Consider the following 15,704-nt stretch of genomic DNA (forward strand, 5'->3'; position numbering starts at 1 on the left):
TTTGTAAACCAGGTATTTGTTACCTCCTACATTTTACTTGTATTAGACTCAGTTAAGAATCAAGTGGAGGTCTCTCAGGTATGAGTCTGGGGATTCTGCCCATGTCCTCTGCCTTTCCCTAGAAATAGAAATGGAAAAGAACGAGTGACTCCCCACACCCCAGTCTTTTGCCTTTTGCCTTATCTACCCTGAGTTGATGAATAAGACAAATATCATGCTTGTCTGGGCATCTAATTCATGCTCCAAATGATTTCCTGGAAGGCCCAGATGGTTCATTCCAGGTACTCTCAGGTGGATAAGTATGAAAATGAGAAAAAAATATAACAAAGACAGAACAGCCACACGTAAGGAAAATTGCCATAATTTAATATCTGAACATAGTAAATCAAACATTTGAAGGGCTGTCTTGTGGAAAAAGGATTTGTTCTGCCCTGGAGAGCTGAGCCAGGAGAACCAATAAAGAGAAATTATAAGCATGAAAAGTACAGCTCAATATTAGAAAATTGTTTTTTTCCTTCCTTATTTGATTAGAGCTTTTACAAAGTAGGCTGGGCTCCTTTGGAAGGTTTGAATTCCCCCACACTGGATGGTCATGTCAAAGGCATGTCATGAAGGTACTTTGGCTTATAGGTTGTTTCCTTTAGAACTTGAGATCTTGCAAAATGCCAAATCTCAATGGGTGTTTAGAAACTCTAGTGGTAGTCTAGCCCTGTTTTGATTGTTAGAGCTGACGACATGCAATATACCATTGTGGACTAGCTTTTTTTGTGGGGGTGGTGGGGGGTGGTGCATGGTCCGGGAATTGAACCCGGGTCTCCCGCATGAAAGGCGAGCATTCTACCACTGAACCACCCGTGCACCCCTAGGACCAGCTTTTAACAATGGGGATTTATTAGCTCAGAAGTTACAATTCTAAGGCCATGAAAATGTCAAATTAAGGGATCAACAGGACGATACGTTCTTCCTGAAGAAAGGCTGCTGAATGTCTAGACTCCTTTGTCACATGGCTTACTGGTCCTTCTCTCCCTGGTTGTGTTGCTTCCAGCTTCTGGTTTCAGTGGCTTCCACTCTCAGCTTCTGTGGGTGTGTCCTTGTCTCTCAGCTTCGCTGGGGCTTTTTCTCAATTTCATCTCTCTCAGCTTCTGTATGCATTTTATCCTCTTATAAAGGACTCCAGAAAGTGGATTAAGACCCATCTTGAAAGAGAAGGGTCATGTCTCAATTGAAATAATCTGATCCAAAAGTCCTACCCACAATAGGTCTACACCCACAGGAGTGGATTAAATAACATGGTCCTTTTGGGGGTGCACAGAGCTTCCAAACTGCCATAAGCCCAGAGGGCTACACAATCATTGTCAATTTAGAAGACTATAAGAGTTATTGAGGGAAGTGAATGAAAGCAATAGCAGCAGACTGGGGAGGTTATGGGGGTGAGGGAGCCTATGCGAGTGCACATTTTAGGTTAGGAGAAGACCAGCAGGACAGCCATCCCCACTGATTGTCTCGGACTTCAAATGAACGCTGCCCAGGAGCAGAGTGAAGGTGGGTAGCGGAGGCTGGAGGCAGGCCAGGTAGAAAGAGCATCAGCCTGTACTTAGAAGACTTCCCTTAAGGTATGGTTTTGGCATTTCATATCCAGGCTCCATTTTATAAATTTATAAGCATTAAAAAATTAGTATTCACTTATGCAAATAATCATGAGTATGTTCTCCAGATTATAAAATCAAATTAAAAATAAGGCTAAAATATTTTTTGTTCTCTATCCCCTACCCCTAGTGGAGGGTCTGCATAGAGCAGGTGAAGGGATGCAACAGGAAGCCTGTGTTTAAGGTTTGCTTACACTATTTAATCATTGTGAAGCATCTTAATAATGATTTTTTTATCCAGGTAATGAGTGATCATTATAGAAATTCAGAAAGCTTAGGAGAAAATGGAATAACAAACCTCACCCATCATCCTGTCACCATTGCTGGTAACCACTCCTACCATTCTTTTATTTATTCCATGCATATTTATTTATTCGTTGTAATAAAGGCTCTTTTTGCTTGTTTGTTTGCGACGTTTTCTTGAGACCAGCCGTGTTTCTCTTTTATAAGTGGCAAAGGCTGCATGAACATCAGCTGCCGATTGTGATTCTCATTTCAGCTTCCTCAATCTTTTAATTAGAGGAAATCCAAGTTGGAAAGCGGTAGCTAGGCTGGAATTCTAATGTGTAGTGCTGCTGTGAGTGTTTGCATGTGTCCCAGCGATTAAGTGGGTCCTTGTGAAAGAGTCTCCTGGTCAGTTGCTGCCTGGGGAAAAGCCTTGAAGCTTTTTTTTTTTGAATTTTTTTTCTAAAGAAGTTGTAGGTTTTACAGAAAAATCATGCATAAAATACGGGGCTCCCTTATACCACTCTATTATCAACACCTTACATTAATGTGGTACATTTGTTACAATTCATGAAAAAACAGTTGTATAATTGTACTGTTAACTACAGTCTGTGGTTTACAATAGAGTTAAATTGATAAATCGCATTCTCAGTTGTTTTACCTGTAAGCGCGCACTAGGAAAAGTACAGCGCTGCATCATCGCTGCTGTCTTGCACATATGTGATGTCAAGGATTATTAGAATATGGGTGATAAAGTTAACATTAGTCATTGTGAGAAATAAAGATGATTCAGTAATATTGCTGGGATTGTTAGCTGACTACTCAGGAATAAAACAAAACAAAACAGCTTCAGATCCTTGCCTTATACCTTGCATCAAAATAAATTCCAGAGGCAGCATGTACTGTATTTGGGCACTGAGAGTCTAGAGCTGACTGCCTGAGTTCAAATCCCTGCCCTGCCATTTCCTAGCTGTGTGTGTTACTTTGGTCAAGTTGCTTAACCTAGGAGCGCCTCAATTTTCTAATCTGTAACATGGGGATGCTAATAGTAGCTACCTTAGACTTGTTGTGAGAACTATATTGAATTGGAACTATGATTCAGAATAGTATCTAGCACAGAGCAGGTTCTGTGTAGTTGTTTGCTATTATTATCATTATGCTTTAAAGCTTTAAATGTTTTTTATTTAAAGAAACCATAAAACAGGAAGAAATACAAATTAATATTTACCAGCTCTTAGGATGGTGAAGGTCTTCCTGAGCATGTAATCAATTAAGTTAAACCAGTAGACTTAACTTCATTAACACTAATACCCTGTATGGCATAGGCCAACAAAGCAAAAGCAATATTACAAAGTAAATAAAACACAAATATTTGCAATATGTTTGACAAATGAGGAGTTCATAGCTAGGCTTCAGCTCAATTTGGTATGACAACAAAGCTCGTGCCTTGGATTTTAGTCATATTAGGTTTGTCTACATTCAAAATAATGCATGTACACTTATGTGAATGTAAGTGTGTATATGTATATATTTTTTCATGCTTTTTCCATAAACTAGTTAAGTCAGCTTATATTAGAGTAATGCAGAAAATAAAGAAAAAATCAAATATTAAAAATAGGAATAAATAAAAAAAACTAGAGAGAGGGCTCAGGCTGAGCTGCAGTTTAGCTGGGATGAACAGTGCAACGAAAAAAGCCAGAGCATTTCATAGCCAGTGTCCATAAGCTAAATCTTCCTAAGTGCTTTTGGGAAGCACAACTATTATGGAGATTGAGACCAGCAGAAGTTTCTCATTGGAGTCTTCCTATGTGATGCAATGAGTAACAGTCCTGGCCCCATTTTGTCTATAATCCCAATGAAGCATTTCATCAACTTGTGATATAGGCTAATGGTAGCACACCAAAGCAGGATGCAACAAAGCAGTTCCTTGGAGTTATACCATTGATGCAGTTCAGATATCACAGTTTCAAGGGTTTGCCCTCAGATCCCTGGCTCACCCTTCTGCTTTCTGTGTGGCAGAGGGCCTGACCCTGCAGATCACACTTTGAGACTCTGGGTCACTTCTCTTCCAGCTGGGATTGGCCATTGGAAGGCACTGATGGGAGATGGGAGGGTGGACGGAAAGGAGAAACCAGGGTATTTCTCCCCCTCCTGACACACCTTGGGTGGCTTTTTTAGCAGTAGCTGTGTGCCCTTCCTGGCCCCAGCTTCGCATGGACTGGCTCACTGTGGTGCCAGTTTCCATCAGGTGACCCTGGGCTCATTAACATCACCTCCTCCTTTGACTTCTTGGCTTAGTTTTGGGAACAGCTTCCTGCAATTGCTGATCCTTGGAATACCTCACTGTCCTGTTTGCTGTTGTGCTCCTTCATACCCTACATTGTACATACCTGAAGTGGTTTCTGTTTTTCTGTTTGATAAAGACATCAGATCTCACCTGACCTAGCTGGATTCTGGATGATGATTTATCATCTCACTAATCAGCAAAATGAAACAGATGAGAAGCTTGAAGACTGGCCTTGCCATCTAGTCTCCATTGCTAATGGGGAACCCATTATTTATTTTACAAGTTGTTCTTTGTGTTTTTTTTTTTTTTTTTAAACATGCTTCCTTCACCAAACAGCTGCTTTTAGGTTAAGACTGAGGCTTGCTCACCAACTCGGAGTCCTGCGTTTCCAATTTCTAGGACTTTTCAGACAGGTTGCAGGGTTATAATCTATTTGAACATCCATTTGCACTGTGCACAGTGTTATATAAAATCTGTGCTGTCATGGAAAATTACCACTTATATTGAAGAGATATAATTCATTTGTTTCAGTAATTTATTTCCAAGAAACTTATTACCTTATGTATCTAACATAATTGGAACATACTGGCTTTCTGTTTTATGAAAATTGCTTCCATTCCTGTATTAATAAGATAGAACAGTTAAATAATACCTCAAAAGACACATAAATGCAACTTTTCTATCACCTTTAATGTTCTGGTCAGGCTAATCATAGCTGGTAGTCATAATCGACTCTGGTAATGCTCACTCCATTAGTACCTCCCCAACTGATAAATCCCAGAGCCAGGACTTGCCTTTTATCCCAAGCCGCTCTTGAGTCTCGCCTCCCTGAAAATTTCTTAAATAAATAGCAATAATAGCAACAACAAACAAACCTTTCCCACATTTTTATATTATAATATACTAATTTATTAGAAAATGGAAGAAAGGAACCCTATCCTAGCCATTATTCCTCTTTATGTTACCTGTTTTAGTTTTTCCTGTTCAGTTTTGCTCTGCTTTGCACTAATGGAAGGTACTTCTGTCACGTAGTTCTGCTTTTCATATAATGTGAGTTTGTATTCTTTTTTGGGGTACAAATATATAAGCAGACAGAGGCAATATTTGTAGTACAAATCGATATAAATACACATCTGAACTTAAACCACTTCTGTTAAAATGGTAGCTAGCAGAGAATTGTGGGAAAATGGTAGAGTAGGAATCAGTCTACCAGAACAACTCAGGAACTGTCTGAATCAATTATCTTAAAACCTAGGAGTCCTATAGAAGACTGTACAGCATCCAGGGAAGAATGGGAAGAAGAGGCTGGTAAGTTATGGCAAATACCAGTAAATTGCTCACTCTGCACGGTAGTTACAGAGTAGGGTCTGCCCACCGATGCCAAAGAGGGATCTGAAAGTCCACTTCTCCGTGATCCAGGACTGGGTGGGGAGGTGTGGAGTGATCATGTAATCACTGCTTTTGATGAGCTACTTTGGATCACTGGGGGCCTGGCCATTGTTCCAACCTGCTCTGGACACAGGCAGTGGAGTAAAGTTAAAGACTGTGTGCTTCCGCAGAACAGTTAAAGAGAACGGTTAAAGGCTGCATTTGCTGGACAAGGGCTGAGTCAAGAAAGTGTAGCTTTGGCAAGCCATGGAAAAAGCTCCTGATGCCCTTCTTGACCTACCTTCACCCCTCCAGGACAGTTGGAGCCAGCCAGCTCTCCTTTTGTGGGTCCCTGGCTTTGTTCCAGAAGGTAAAGATTGACTTGGAAGCTCCTTTCTGGTGTGCCTTCCCTCACAGAATTTGCCCTTTAAGCAAAAGCAAATTGAGACAAGGAACACAGTGTAAGAAACAATTGCAGTAGAACACCCAGGAGTGGGGAAAGGTCTGGTTCTTGGGAGGTAGAATGAGTATTCCAACTCTAGTAACCAATGGAACTCTTAAGGCTACCAGCAAGCATAAACCCAGGGCAAGATACAGACCCAAAAAACAGGGAAGACCCTATACCTTACATTTGCCTCAGGCTGATTTTCCTGATAGAAAGGCTGAAACTCTAGTGAAGACTACCAGCCAAAGTAAAGCCAACTTTCAAAGATGGTGAAAGGGGATTTTTGGCTTAGGTTTGCTTGGTTTTCTCAGCTCCAGACACTCAAGAACATATCTGTCATGTCACTAGCTGGTTAAAAATTCAAGAAACAGAAATCTCAGGGAATAAATCCCAGAGTACACAATGAAGATTGCAAGAAAAACAAAGAAACAGGAAGTGATGATCCATCCAAAGGAAAAGGATAGACTTTCAGGAAACATTAATAAAGAAAACAAAACAGTTGACAGACCAGACAAAGATTAAAAAAAGAAGATCATTATTATGCTCAAAGAGATGAAGGAAAATAGAAAGAACTAAAGGGCATCAGGAAAGCAATGAAAGAACAATATGAGATTCTCAATAAAGAGATAAAAGATTAAAAGGAACCAAACAAAACTACTAGAGTTGAAGACTACAAAAACTGAAATAAAACTTTTCTGGGAGGGTTTTCAACAGAAGATTGGGGGTAGCAGAAGAAAGAATCTACAAACTTGAAAACAAGATACTTAAATAAGTCAGTCTAATGAGCAGAAATGAAAAATTATAAAAAGTAAAAATAGCCTAAGCAACCTTTGGGACACTGTTTTAGTTTGCTGAAGCTGCCAGAATGCAATATTCCAGAAATGAAATAGCTCTAATAAAATGTCCAAACTAAGGCATCCAGTAAAAGATACCTTGACTTAGAAAAGGCTGGTGTCTGTCACAAGGGAAGGCAAGTGACTGGTGTCCGCTGGTCCTTGTTCCTGGTTCTGCTGCTTCCAGCTTCTTATGCCAGTGGTTTCCTCTCTAAGCATCTGTGAGCCTTCACTTAACTTCTCCAGGACACAACTCTGGGTTCTGTATTGCTTAGCATCTCATGGGAAAGCACATGGCAATGTCTACTGGGCTCTGCCCATGTCTAGGTATATGCTCTCTTTGTTGGCACTCCAAGCATCTCCAAACATCCACGTCCCTGTCAGCTCTGAAGCATCTGCTCTCCAAGCATCTGCATCTGATGTTTCTCCAAAATGTCTCCCCTTTTAAAGGACATTAGTAAACTAATCAAGACTCACCTTAAATGGGTGGAGTCATATCTCCATCTAATCAAAAGGCCATACTCACAATTGGGTGTGACATACATCCATGGAAACAGTCCATTCAAAGTTTCCCACCCTAAACAATATGTCTGGCTCCACAAGATTGGAACAGGATTAAAACATGGCTTTTCTGGGTAACATAATAGTTTCAAACTATAATGCAAACAAATATATGCATTATGGTGTCCCAGAAAGAGAAGAAAGAGAAAGAGTCATAAGGAACATTCAAAGAAATAATGACAGATAACTTTCCAAGCTTAGCAAAAGATGTTAATATGCAAATCAAGAAGCTCAAAGAACACCAAACAGGTGAAATATAAAGAAAACTAAATCCTGTCATATATTGATCATACTGTTGAATGCAAAGGACAAGGAGAGTTCTGAAAGGTGCAAGAGAAAAGCAACATGTTATCTACAAGGAATCCCCATATAGATTGAGTGCTGATTTCTCACCAGAAACCACAGAGGCAAGAAGCAGTGGTTGAAATACTTAAAGTGTTGAAGGAAAACAAACATCAACCAATAAATTAAAACCTGATGAAATTTTCTTTCTCAAATGAGGGACAGATTAAGACTTTCCAAGATAAACAAAATCTGAGGGAGTTCATTACCACTAGACTTGCCCTATAAGTAGTGCAAAAAAGAGTTCTTTAGACAGGAAGGAAAGGACACTAGGCAATGGTTCAAAGTAGCATAAAGAAATAAAGACCTCTGGAAAGGTAATCATGTGGGTAATTATAAATGCCAGAACTATTGTATTATGTTCCTTGGCATATAACTCCACTTCTTTCTACAGATCCTAAAATGCAAATGCATAAAAATAACGATAAATCTATGGTTTTGTACATAAAATGTACAAAGATATAATTTGTAACAAGTAGAAAATAAGATTGGGGGATGAAGGGTACAAGAACAGTGTATGCATATGCCATTGAAATCAAGTAGGTATCAAATCAAATATGATTGTTATTTATTCAGGATGTTAAATTTTAACCACAGGGTTACCACAAGGAAAATATATGGAAAATATGTACAGGTAGAAAGGAGAAAGGACTCAATATGGTTCAACACAAAGATATCAAATAAATATTAAAGTAGGCATTATCAGAAGAATTGCTGGACAAAAAAAGGTATAAGACTTACAGTAGCAAAATGATAAAACAGAACAAAACAAAATAGAAGAAACTCCAGCATTATCAATAGGACCTATAAATGTAAATGGATTAAATTCTCTAGTCAAAAGGCAGATTGTCAGAATGGATAAAAGAACATGACCCTACTATATGCAGTTTTCAAGACACTCACTTTAAATTCAAACACATAAGATAGCTGAAAGTAAAAGAATGGAAAAAATAAGCCATGCAATTTGCAACCAAAAGAAAGTTGAGCTAGCAATAGTTTTATCAGATAAAATAGTCTTTTAGCCAAAAACTGTTGCAAGGGACAAAGACAATTAGTATATGCTAATAAAGGGGTCAATTTAACAAAAATATGTAATAATTATATATGCATATAAAAGTTGAGTCCCAAAACATGTGAAGCAAATACTGACAGATTTGAAGGGAAAAATAGATAGTTCTACATTAATAGTAGGAGATTTTAATAAAGCATTTTCATTAATGGGTAGAACATCTAGACAGAAAATCAATAAGAAAATAGAAGACTTGAATGATATTTTAAACTAAGTAGACCTTACAGACATTTATAGAATACATCACCCAACAACAGAAAACATTAAATAATGTTTAAATAATAAAAAATTAAATAATGTTTGCTTAAACAACTAATGGGTTAAAGAGGAAATCACTAGGAGAATAAGGAAATATCTTGAGTGGATGAAAATGAAAATACAATATACCAAATCCTATGGAATGTAGGAAGGGCACTGCTGAGAGGGAAATTTATATCTTTAAATGCTTATATTAAAAAATAAGAAAGATTTCAAATCAGAGACCTAAACTCTAACTAGAAAAAACAAAGAGAAGAGCAAATTATACCCAAAGTGGCAGAAGAAAGGAAATAACAAAAAAATAGAACAGAGTTAAATAAAATCAACAAAACCAAGAGTTGTTTTTTTTGAAAAGCTCACTAAAATTGACAAGTCTTTAGCGAGACTGATGAAGAAAAAGAGGACACAAATAACTGAAATCAGAAATGAAAAGGGGGCCATTACTACTGAAATAAAAAGGACTATGATAATATCACTTAGTCAAAATTCAAATTTGCTTTACACATTTGATATTATGTTCAAAATTGCACATCTTCATGATATATACTATTTCACATAACTGAGTATTTTTTATTGAATGCGAGCAATTTGGATGTAAAGGTTCTTAAAACAATAAAACAGTATATTTTATGATTGACCTAAAAAAGGACTATGAGAAGATACTATGAATAATTGTACATCAACAAATTAAATAATCTAGATGTAATGGAAAAAATCCTAGAAACACACAATACTTACCTACGTCGGTTTAAGAATAGAAGATCTCAACAAACCAATAATTAGCAACAAGATTGAATCAGTAACCAAACATCTCCCCCAAAGAAAAGCCCAGAATCATATGGCTTTACAGGGGAATTTTACAAAACATTTCAAGAATTAATACCTTACTGTTCCAAAAAATTGAAGAGAAGGGAACACTCCCTAATTCATTTTATGAGGCCAACATCACCCTCATACCAAATCTGGATAAAGATACTAGAACTAAAGAAAATTATAGACCAATATCTCTTATGAATACAGATGCAAAAATCTTCAACAAAATACTAGTATGCCAAATACAGCAGCATGTTAAAAGAAATGTACACCATGACCAAATAGGATTTATTTCTATTATGCAGAGGTGGTTCAACATAAGGAAATCAGTTAATGTAATGCACATTAACAGAGTGATGGAAATAAACACATGATCATTTCAGTTGACACAGAGAAAGCATTTGACAAAATCTAGCGCCCTTTGTTGACAAAAAAAGTTAGAAAACTAAGAATAGAAGGGAAGTTCTTTAAAATGATAAAGGCCGTATATGAAAAACCCACAACTGACATCCTACTTGATGGTGAAAGACTAAAAACTTTCCCTTTAAATCTGGAACAAGACAAGGATACCCATTGTCCACTCTTATTCGGCATTATACTGGATGTTCTAGCTAGAGCTTTTAGGCAAGAAAAAATAATAAAACCATCCAAATTTGAAAAGAAAAAGTGAAACTTTCCCTACTTGACATGATCCTATGTACAGAAAATCTTGAAAAATCCATAACAAAGCTACTTGTGCAATAATAAATGAATTCAGCAAAGTGGTGGTGTACAAGATCACCACCCCAAAGTCAGTAATGTTTCTGTGCACTTCGAAGGAACATTCAGAAGAAAAAATCAAGAAATAAATCCATTTACAATAGCAGCTGAGAGAATCAAATCTAACCTGGGATGTAAATGACATGTACACAGAAAACTATAAACCATTGCTAAAACAACCAAAGTAGACCTAAGTAAATGGAAGGACATTATGTGTTCATAGATTAGAAGACTAAATACTATTAAGATGTCAGTTCTTCCCAAAGTGCTTTACAGATTCATAACAATCCCAATAAAAATTCTAACAACTTTCTTTGCAGAAGTGGAAAAATCAATCATCAAATTTGTACAGAATATGTAAATTCTATATAATTTGTACATATAAAGGAATTATATATATAAATTCCTGAATAGCCAAAGCATCTTGAAAAAGAAGAACAAATTTGTAGCACTCATACCTCTGAATCTTCAAACTTATTACAAAGCCACAGTAATCAAAACAGCATGGTTCTGGCAGGAGAACAGACATATAGACAAATCAGCCCTCACATTTATTGTTGCCTGATTTTTGACAAGGGGGAAAAGATCACTCAATTGGGAAAGAATAGTCCCTTCAACAAATGGTGCTGGGAAAATAGGATCTCCATTTGCAAAAGAATCAAGGTGGGTCGGTACTACACACATTATACAAAAATCAACTCATAAGGGATGAAACACCTAAATATAAGAGCCAGAACTATCAGACTCCTAAAAGAAAACATAGGGAAGCATCTTCAGCACTTGAGTTAGCAGCAGCAAAATCAAAAATAGATAAATAGGACCTTATCAAAATTAAAAACCTTTTTTGCTTCAAAGGACTTTATCATGACAATGCAATGAAAGCCTACATAATGGGAGAAAATACCCGATAAGGGTTCAATATCTAGAATATATGATGAAATCCTCCAAATCAACAACAAAAAGACCAACAACCCAATTTAAAAAATGGCCAAAAGACTTGAATAGACATTTCTCCAAAGAAGATACACAAATGGCCAAAGAGCACATGAAAAATTGCTCTACATCATTAGCCATCAGGAAAATGCAAATCAAAAGTACAATGAGGTACCATTTCACACCTACTAGATGCATACTATTAAAACAAACAAACAAACAGAAAATTACACTTCCTGGAGATGATGTGGAGAAATAAGAATATTCATTCATTGCTGATGGAAATGTAAAATGGGGTAGTCACTGTGAGAGATAGTTTGGCAATTCCTCAAAAACTAAAGTATAGATTTGCCATGTGATTTGGCAATCCAACTTCTAGATATATACCCAAAGGAATTGAAAGCAGGGACTTGAACAGATATTTGCACAATGATATTCATGAAGGCATTATTCATAATTGCCAAAACATGGAAGAAACTTGTTTTCATCAGCCTATGAATGGGTAAATAAAATTGGGCTGTACACACAATGAAACATCCTGATTTAAGAAGGAAAGATGTTCTGATATATGTGACAACATGGATGAAACTTGAAGACATCATGTTGAGTGAAATAAGCCAGAAACAAAGGGACAAATATTGCATGATCTCACTGATATAAACTAGTTAGAACCAGCAAACTCACAGTCAGAATCCAGAATATCAGTTACTAGGGGACAGAGTGGGCATAGCGAATAGGGAGTTAAGGCTTTTAAAATGTAGAGTTTCTCTTTGGGATGATGAAAAATTTTTGGTAATGGATGACATGATGATGGGACCACAACACTGTGAAGGTAATTAACATCATCAAATTATATATTGAAGGTGGTTAAAAGAGGTCATTTAAGGTTATATATATATTGTTGGAATGAAAATTTTTTTAAATCCATGAAACTGTAGAATGCAAACAGTGAACCCTGTGCTAAACCATGGACTGTAATTAATAGTGCAATTATAAAAATGTGCTTCCATCTGTCATAACAAATGTACAACCCCCATGCAAGGTTTTAATAATAGAGTAGTATATGGGAACACTTTTTTGGTAAATCCACAAAAGCCATTTAAAAAATATTAGCTAGCACTAGAAATTGTGATAATTTTTAAAGATTTATTTTTTTATGATTGTAAAATGCATAATGTGGCATACTTAACAGTTCACCAAATTTGGGGTGTTTGTTTTTATTATGATGAGAATATTTGTGTGCAAAGACTTTTCTGGGTTTCAGACTATTTCTTTCTGTAGCATAAATTATTTCTTAATGTTCATATTTTGAAGGTTATATTTATCAGGAATATTAGCTGTGGTTTGATCATGAAGTGATATTACTATTTGAAGTATAATGTTCAAACATGGATATCCTAGAGGCATTATACTTAACGGCTAAGTACGTGGACTTTATTGTAAGACAGACCTGGGTTTGATTCTCATCCCACCCAGGTGAGTAACCTTGGGCTTTCCAGTATCCGTGTAATTCATTAATAATAGTATCTATACCACAGATTGCTCTGAACTGCACTGTCCAATATGGTAGCCACTAGCCTTGGGTAGCTATTGAACCCTTTAAGTAGGGCTCCTAGAATTGAGATGTGCTTATAAGTGTAACATGCACACTGGATTGGACAACTTAGTACTACACAGAATACAAAATGTCATTAGTAAATGTTTTATATTGGTTACATGTCAAAATAACATTTTAGGGATATTGGTTTAATTTGACCTATTTTTTTCCTTACCTGCTTTTTAATGTGGTATCTAGAACATTTAAAATTGCACATGTGGATCACATTTTCTATCCACAGGACAATGCTAGTGTAAACGATTAAATGTGATAATACCTTGGCATAGTACCTGGCACATAGTTAGAGTTTAATTAACACTGTGGTTTGTCTTTTTACTGGTAGATGAAATAATCATTCTTATAAGCATTTCAGCAGCTCTGAGTGATTTGACGTGTGAGAGGGAAGAACGAGAGAACATTCCCTAAGATGGGCAAGAGAGCAGAAAGATGAACATAAGACAAAAGTGGGTGAATTAAAGGCCAAGGTATATTTGTTAGTGAGTGCAGCCAGTCTCCAACCTTATTCCATGGATGTTGGAGCTTGTTTTGGGTGTAGAAATGACAAATATTAGTTCAGATTAATTCTTCCTGGTGAGCCAGGAAGGAGCTAGAAATAACCTTCCCAGTGCTTTTTAAAGAGAGAAATGATCTTATTGACTTTTCAGAAGTGGTGGAGTCTCATTGGAAGAGAGAATGGACAGTTCTTGGGCCCTCTAACGCAGCCTCTGAGAAGTTGGTCCATCCCACCACTTTCTGGGGTAAAGAGTCCACAACCTGAAGAAGCGTGCCTGTTAGAGCCTCTGGTGACTGCCTCTGTGCCCTTCTGGAGGCTTTTGGATGCGTCCACACTTTGTAGTAGAGGCTCTTGGCCTTCTTTTGTGCTCTGTGCTCACCGAGCTGAACCAGAAATAGGCCAAAGAGCAAGAGCCAGTTGCAACTGTGTGTGTTTGTGTGTGTGTGTGTGAGAGAGACAGAGTGGGAGAAGCAATGTCTCTCTGTTATAAAACATGATCTTTTCTTCTTCTCTCTGGTTTTCTTTGGACAGCACGTACATGTTGATAAACCAGCCAGTGCCAGGGTTTGATTCTCATTTACACCATTCTCTTCCGTTGGTGGCTGCCACACACATGCCCATGTAATGCAAACCAAATAAGTTGCCCGTGAATACCACTGGGCACTGGGGGTGAGAAGTCACAGTCCTAGAGCAGGAAAGGGGAACACACGGTGCTTGGGCTGCAGTGCCTTTCCCCGTGCCAGTGGCAAACACCGATAATCAAATACAGCATTTTTCTCCTATTGAATCAAGATAGAGCCTCAGAATAATATTTCTCAACTGTTTCTTCTGACAGCATTGTATGATACAAGCTATTTGTCCCAGAGTGTGGGTACATATTTGCCCAATTCCATTAGGGTGAGTTGTGGTTTTAGCAAGAAGGATTCTTTTCTTATTGGCAGTTGCAAATTATATAAATAGCCTACCTAAATTTGTTTACTTTTATTTGGGCATAACAGTGCAATATGGTAAACAATAGCTTTAACCAGTTTTGTTTCAAAGTTTATGTTACTTAAAATCTTGAGAAGTGTGGGGACATTTGGGGAAGTTAATTTGGAACCATGTTTATTATACTCATACAATTTTAAAGATGCTGTCAGTAAAACCTAGATCAAACTAATGTATAAAGGGAAATAAATAATAGGACAAAGAAATATTCCTATTTCTACCTGTTACATTGCTGGAATTTTCCCAAAAATTTTGGCTGTTATCAGAATTATAATGCAGGTTTGAACATTGTTTAAACCTGAAATGGCGATAGAAAAACATTCTATCATTGTAGCAAACATTCAAAAGGAGAGACAAAATGATCCCATAGATTAGTTATTGTTAGTTTTAGTGGAGTGGGGAGCAGGGTGTAAACACAAGATTCCATTTCCTGGTATATGAACCATTCTAATTATTTTTAATTTGAGATTGTCCAAACAATGCAAAGCTGCCAATCCACAAAGTTTTGCTGCCATTGAGAGCTCAGGTGAATAGCACCCATTTGAAGACAGCACGATGCCACATGGGCAGATTCCCTTACAGAATATGATCTATGATCTGAAGGATTTATCACTAGCGATGCATTGAAGTGATAACTCTATTCTTTACATATCCTAAGGCTGACAAGATTCAGGGGAGTTTGCCATCTACCATAGATTGACAAGATTAGGACAAGATTCTTTTATTTCAAGGTGTTTTTCCTGAAATTATTAGTTTTTTTTAATTTTTATTTTTAAGTTTGGGTCAAAGCAAAAGAAAAGTTTTACCTTTTAATGGGAAAGAAAATGCTACAAAAGCAGATGCATTTCCCAGTAAAACAAATGCAAAAATGAAAAACAGGGAGTCAGGGAACAAAGTAGGGGCTGGGGGAAAGAGAGTTTTGTGAAATGCCTTTCTTGAAAGGTCCCTGTTGTTCATAATGATAGATAGTTTCACCGAAGCCTGATGCCTTCTTTCTTAAATGTTTTAAGAGAAAAGTAATGTTTTCATGAATGGTACTTCGAATTCCATTTCAGTGTTTGTGGACC

The 15,704-nt window shown here is 37.1% G+C and overlaps 1 protein-coding gene and 1 non-coding gene across 3 annotated transcripts in view; one reads left to right on the forward strand and one right to left on the reverse strand.

The window, feature by feature from the left end:
• Positions 1 to 15,704, forward strand: part of AMPH (amphiphysin) — a 273,409-nt gene that overhangs the window by 54,615 nt on the left and 203,090 nt on the right. The window lies entirely within an intron of this gene.
• TRNAE-UUC (transfer RNA glutamic acid (anticodon UUC)) lies at positions 788 to 858 on the reverse strand. Its single transcript has one exon. It is a non-coding gene; the product is annotated as a tRNA-Glu (tRNA).

The sequence above is a fragment of the Tamandua tetradactyla genome, chromosome 1, assembly GCF_023851605.1.
Source record: "Tamandua tetradactyla isolate mTamTet1 chromosome 1, mTamTet1.pri, whole genome shotgun sequence".
Classification (NCBI taxonomy): domain Eukaryota; kingdom Metazoa; phylum Chordata; class Mammalia; order Pilosa; family Myrmecophagidae; genus Tamandua; species Tamandua tetradactyla.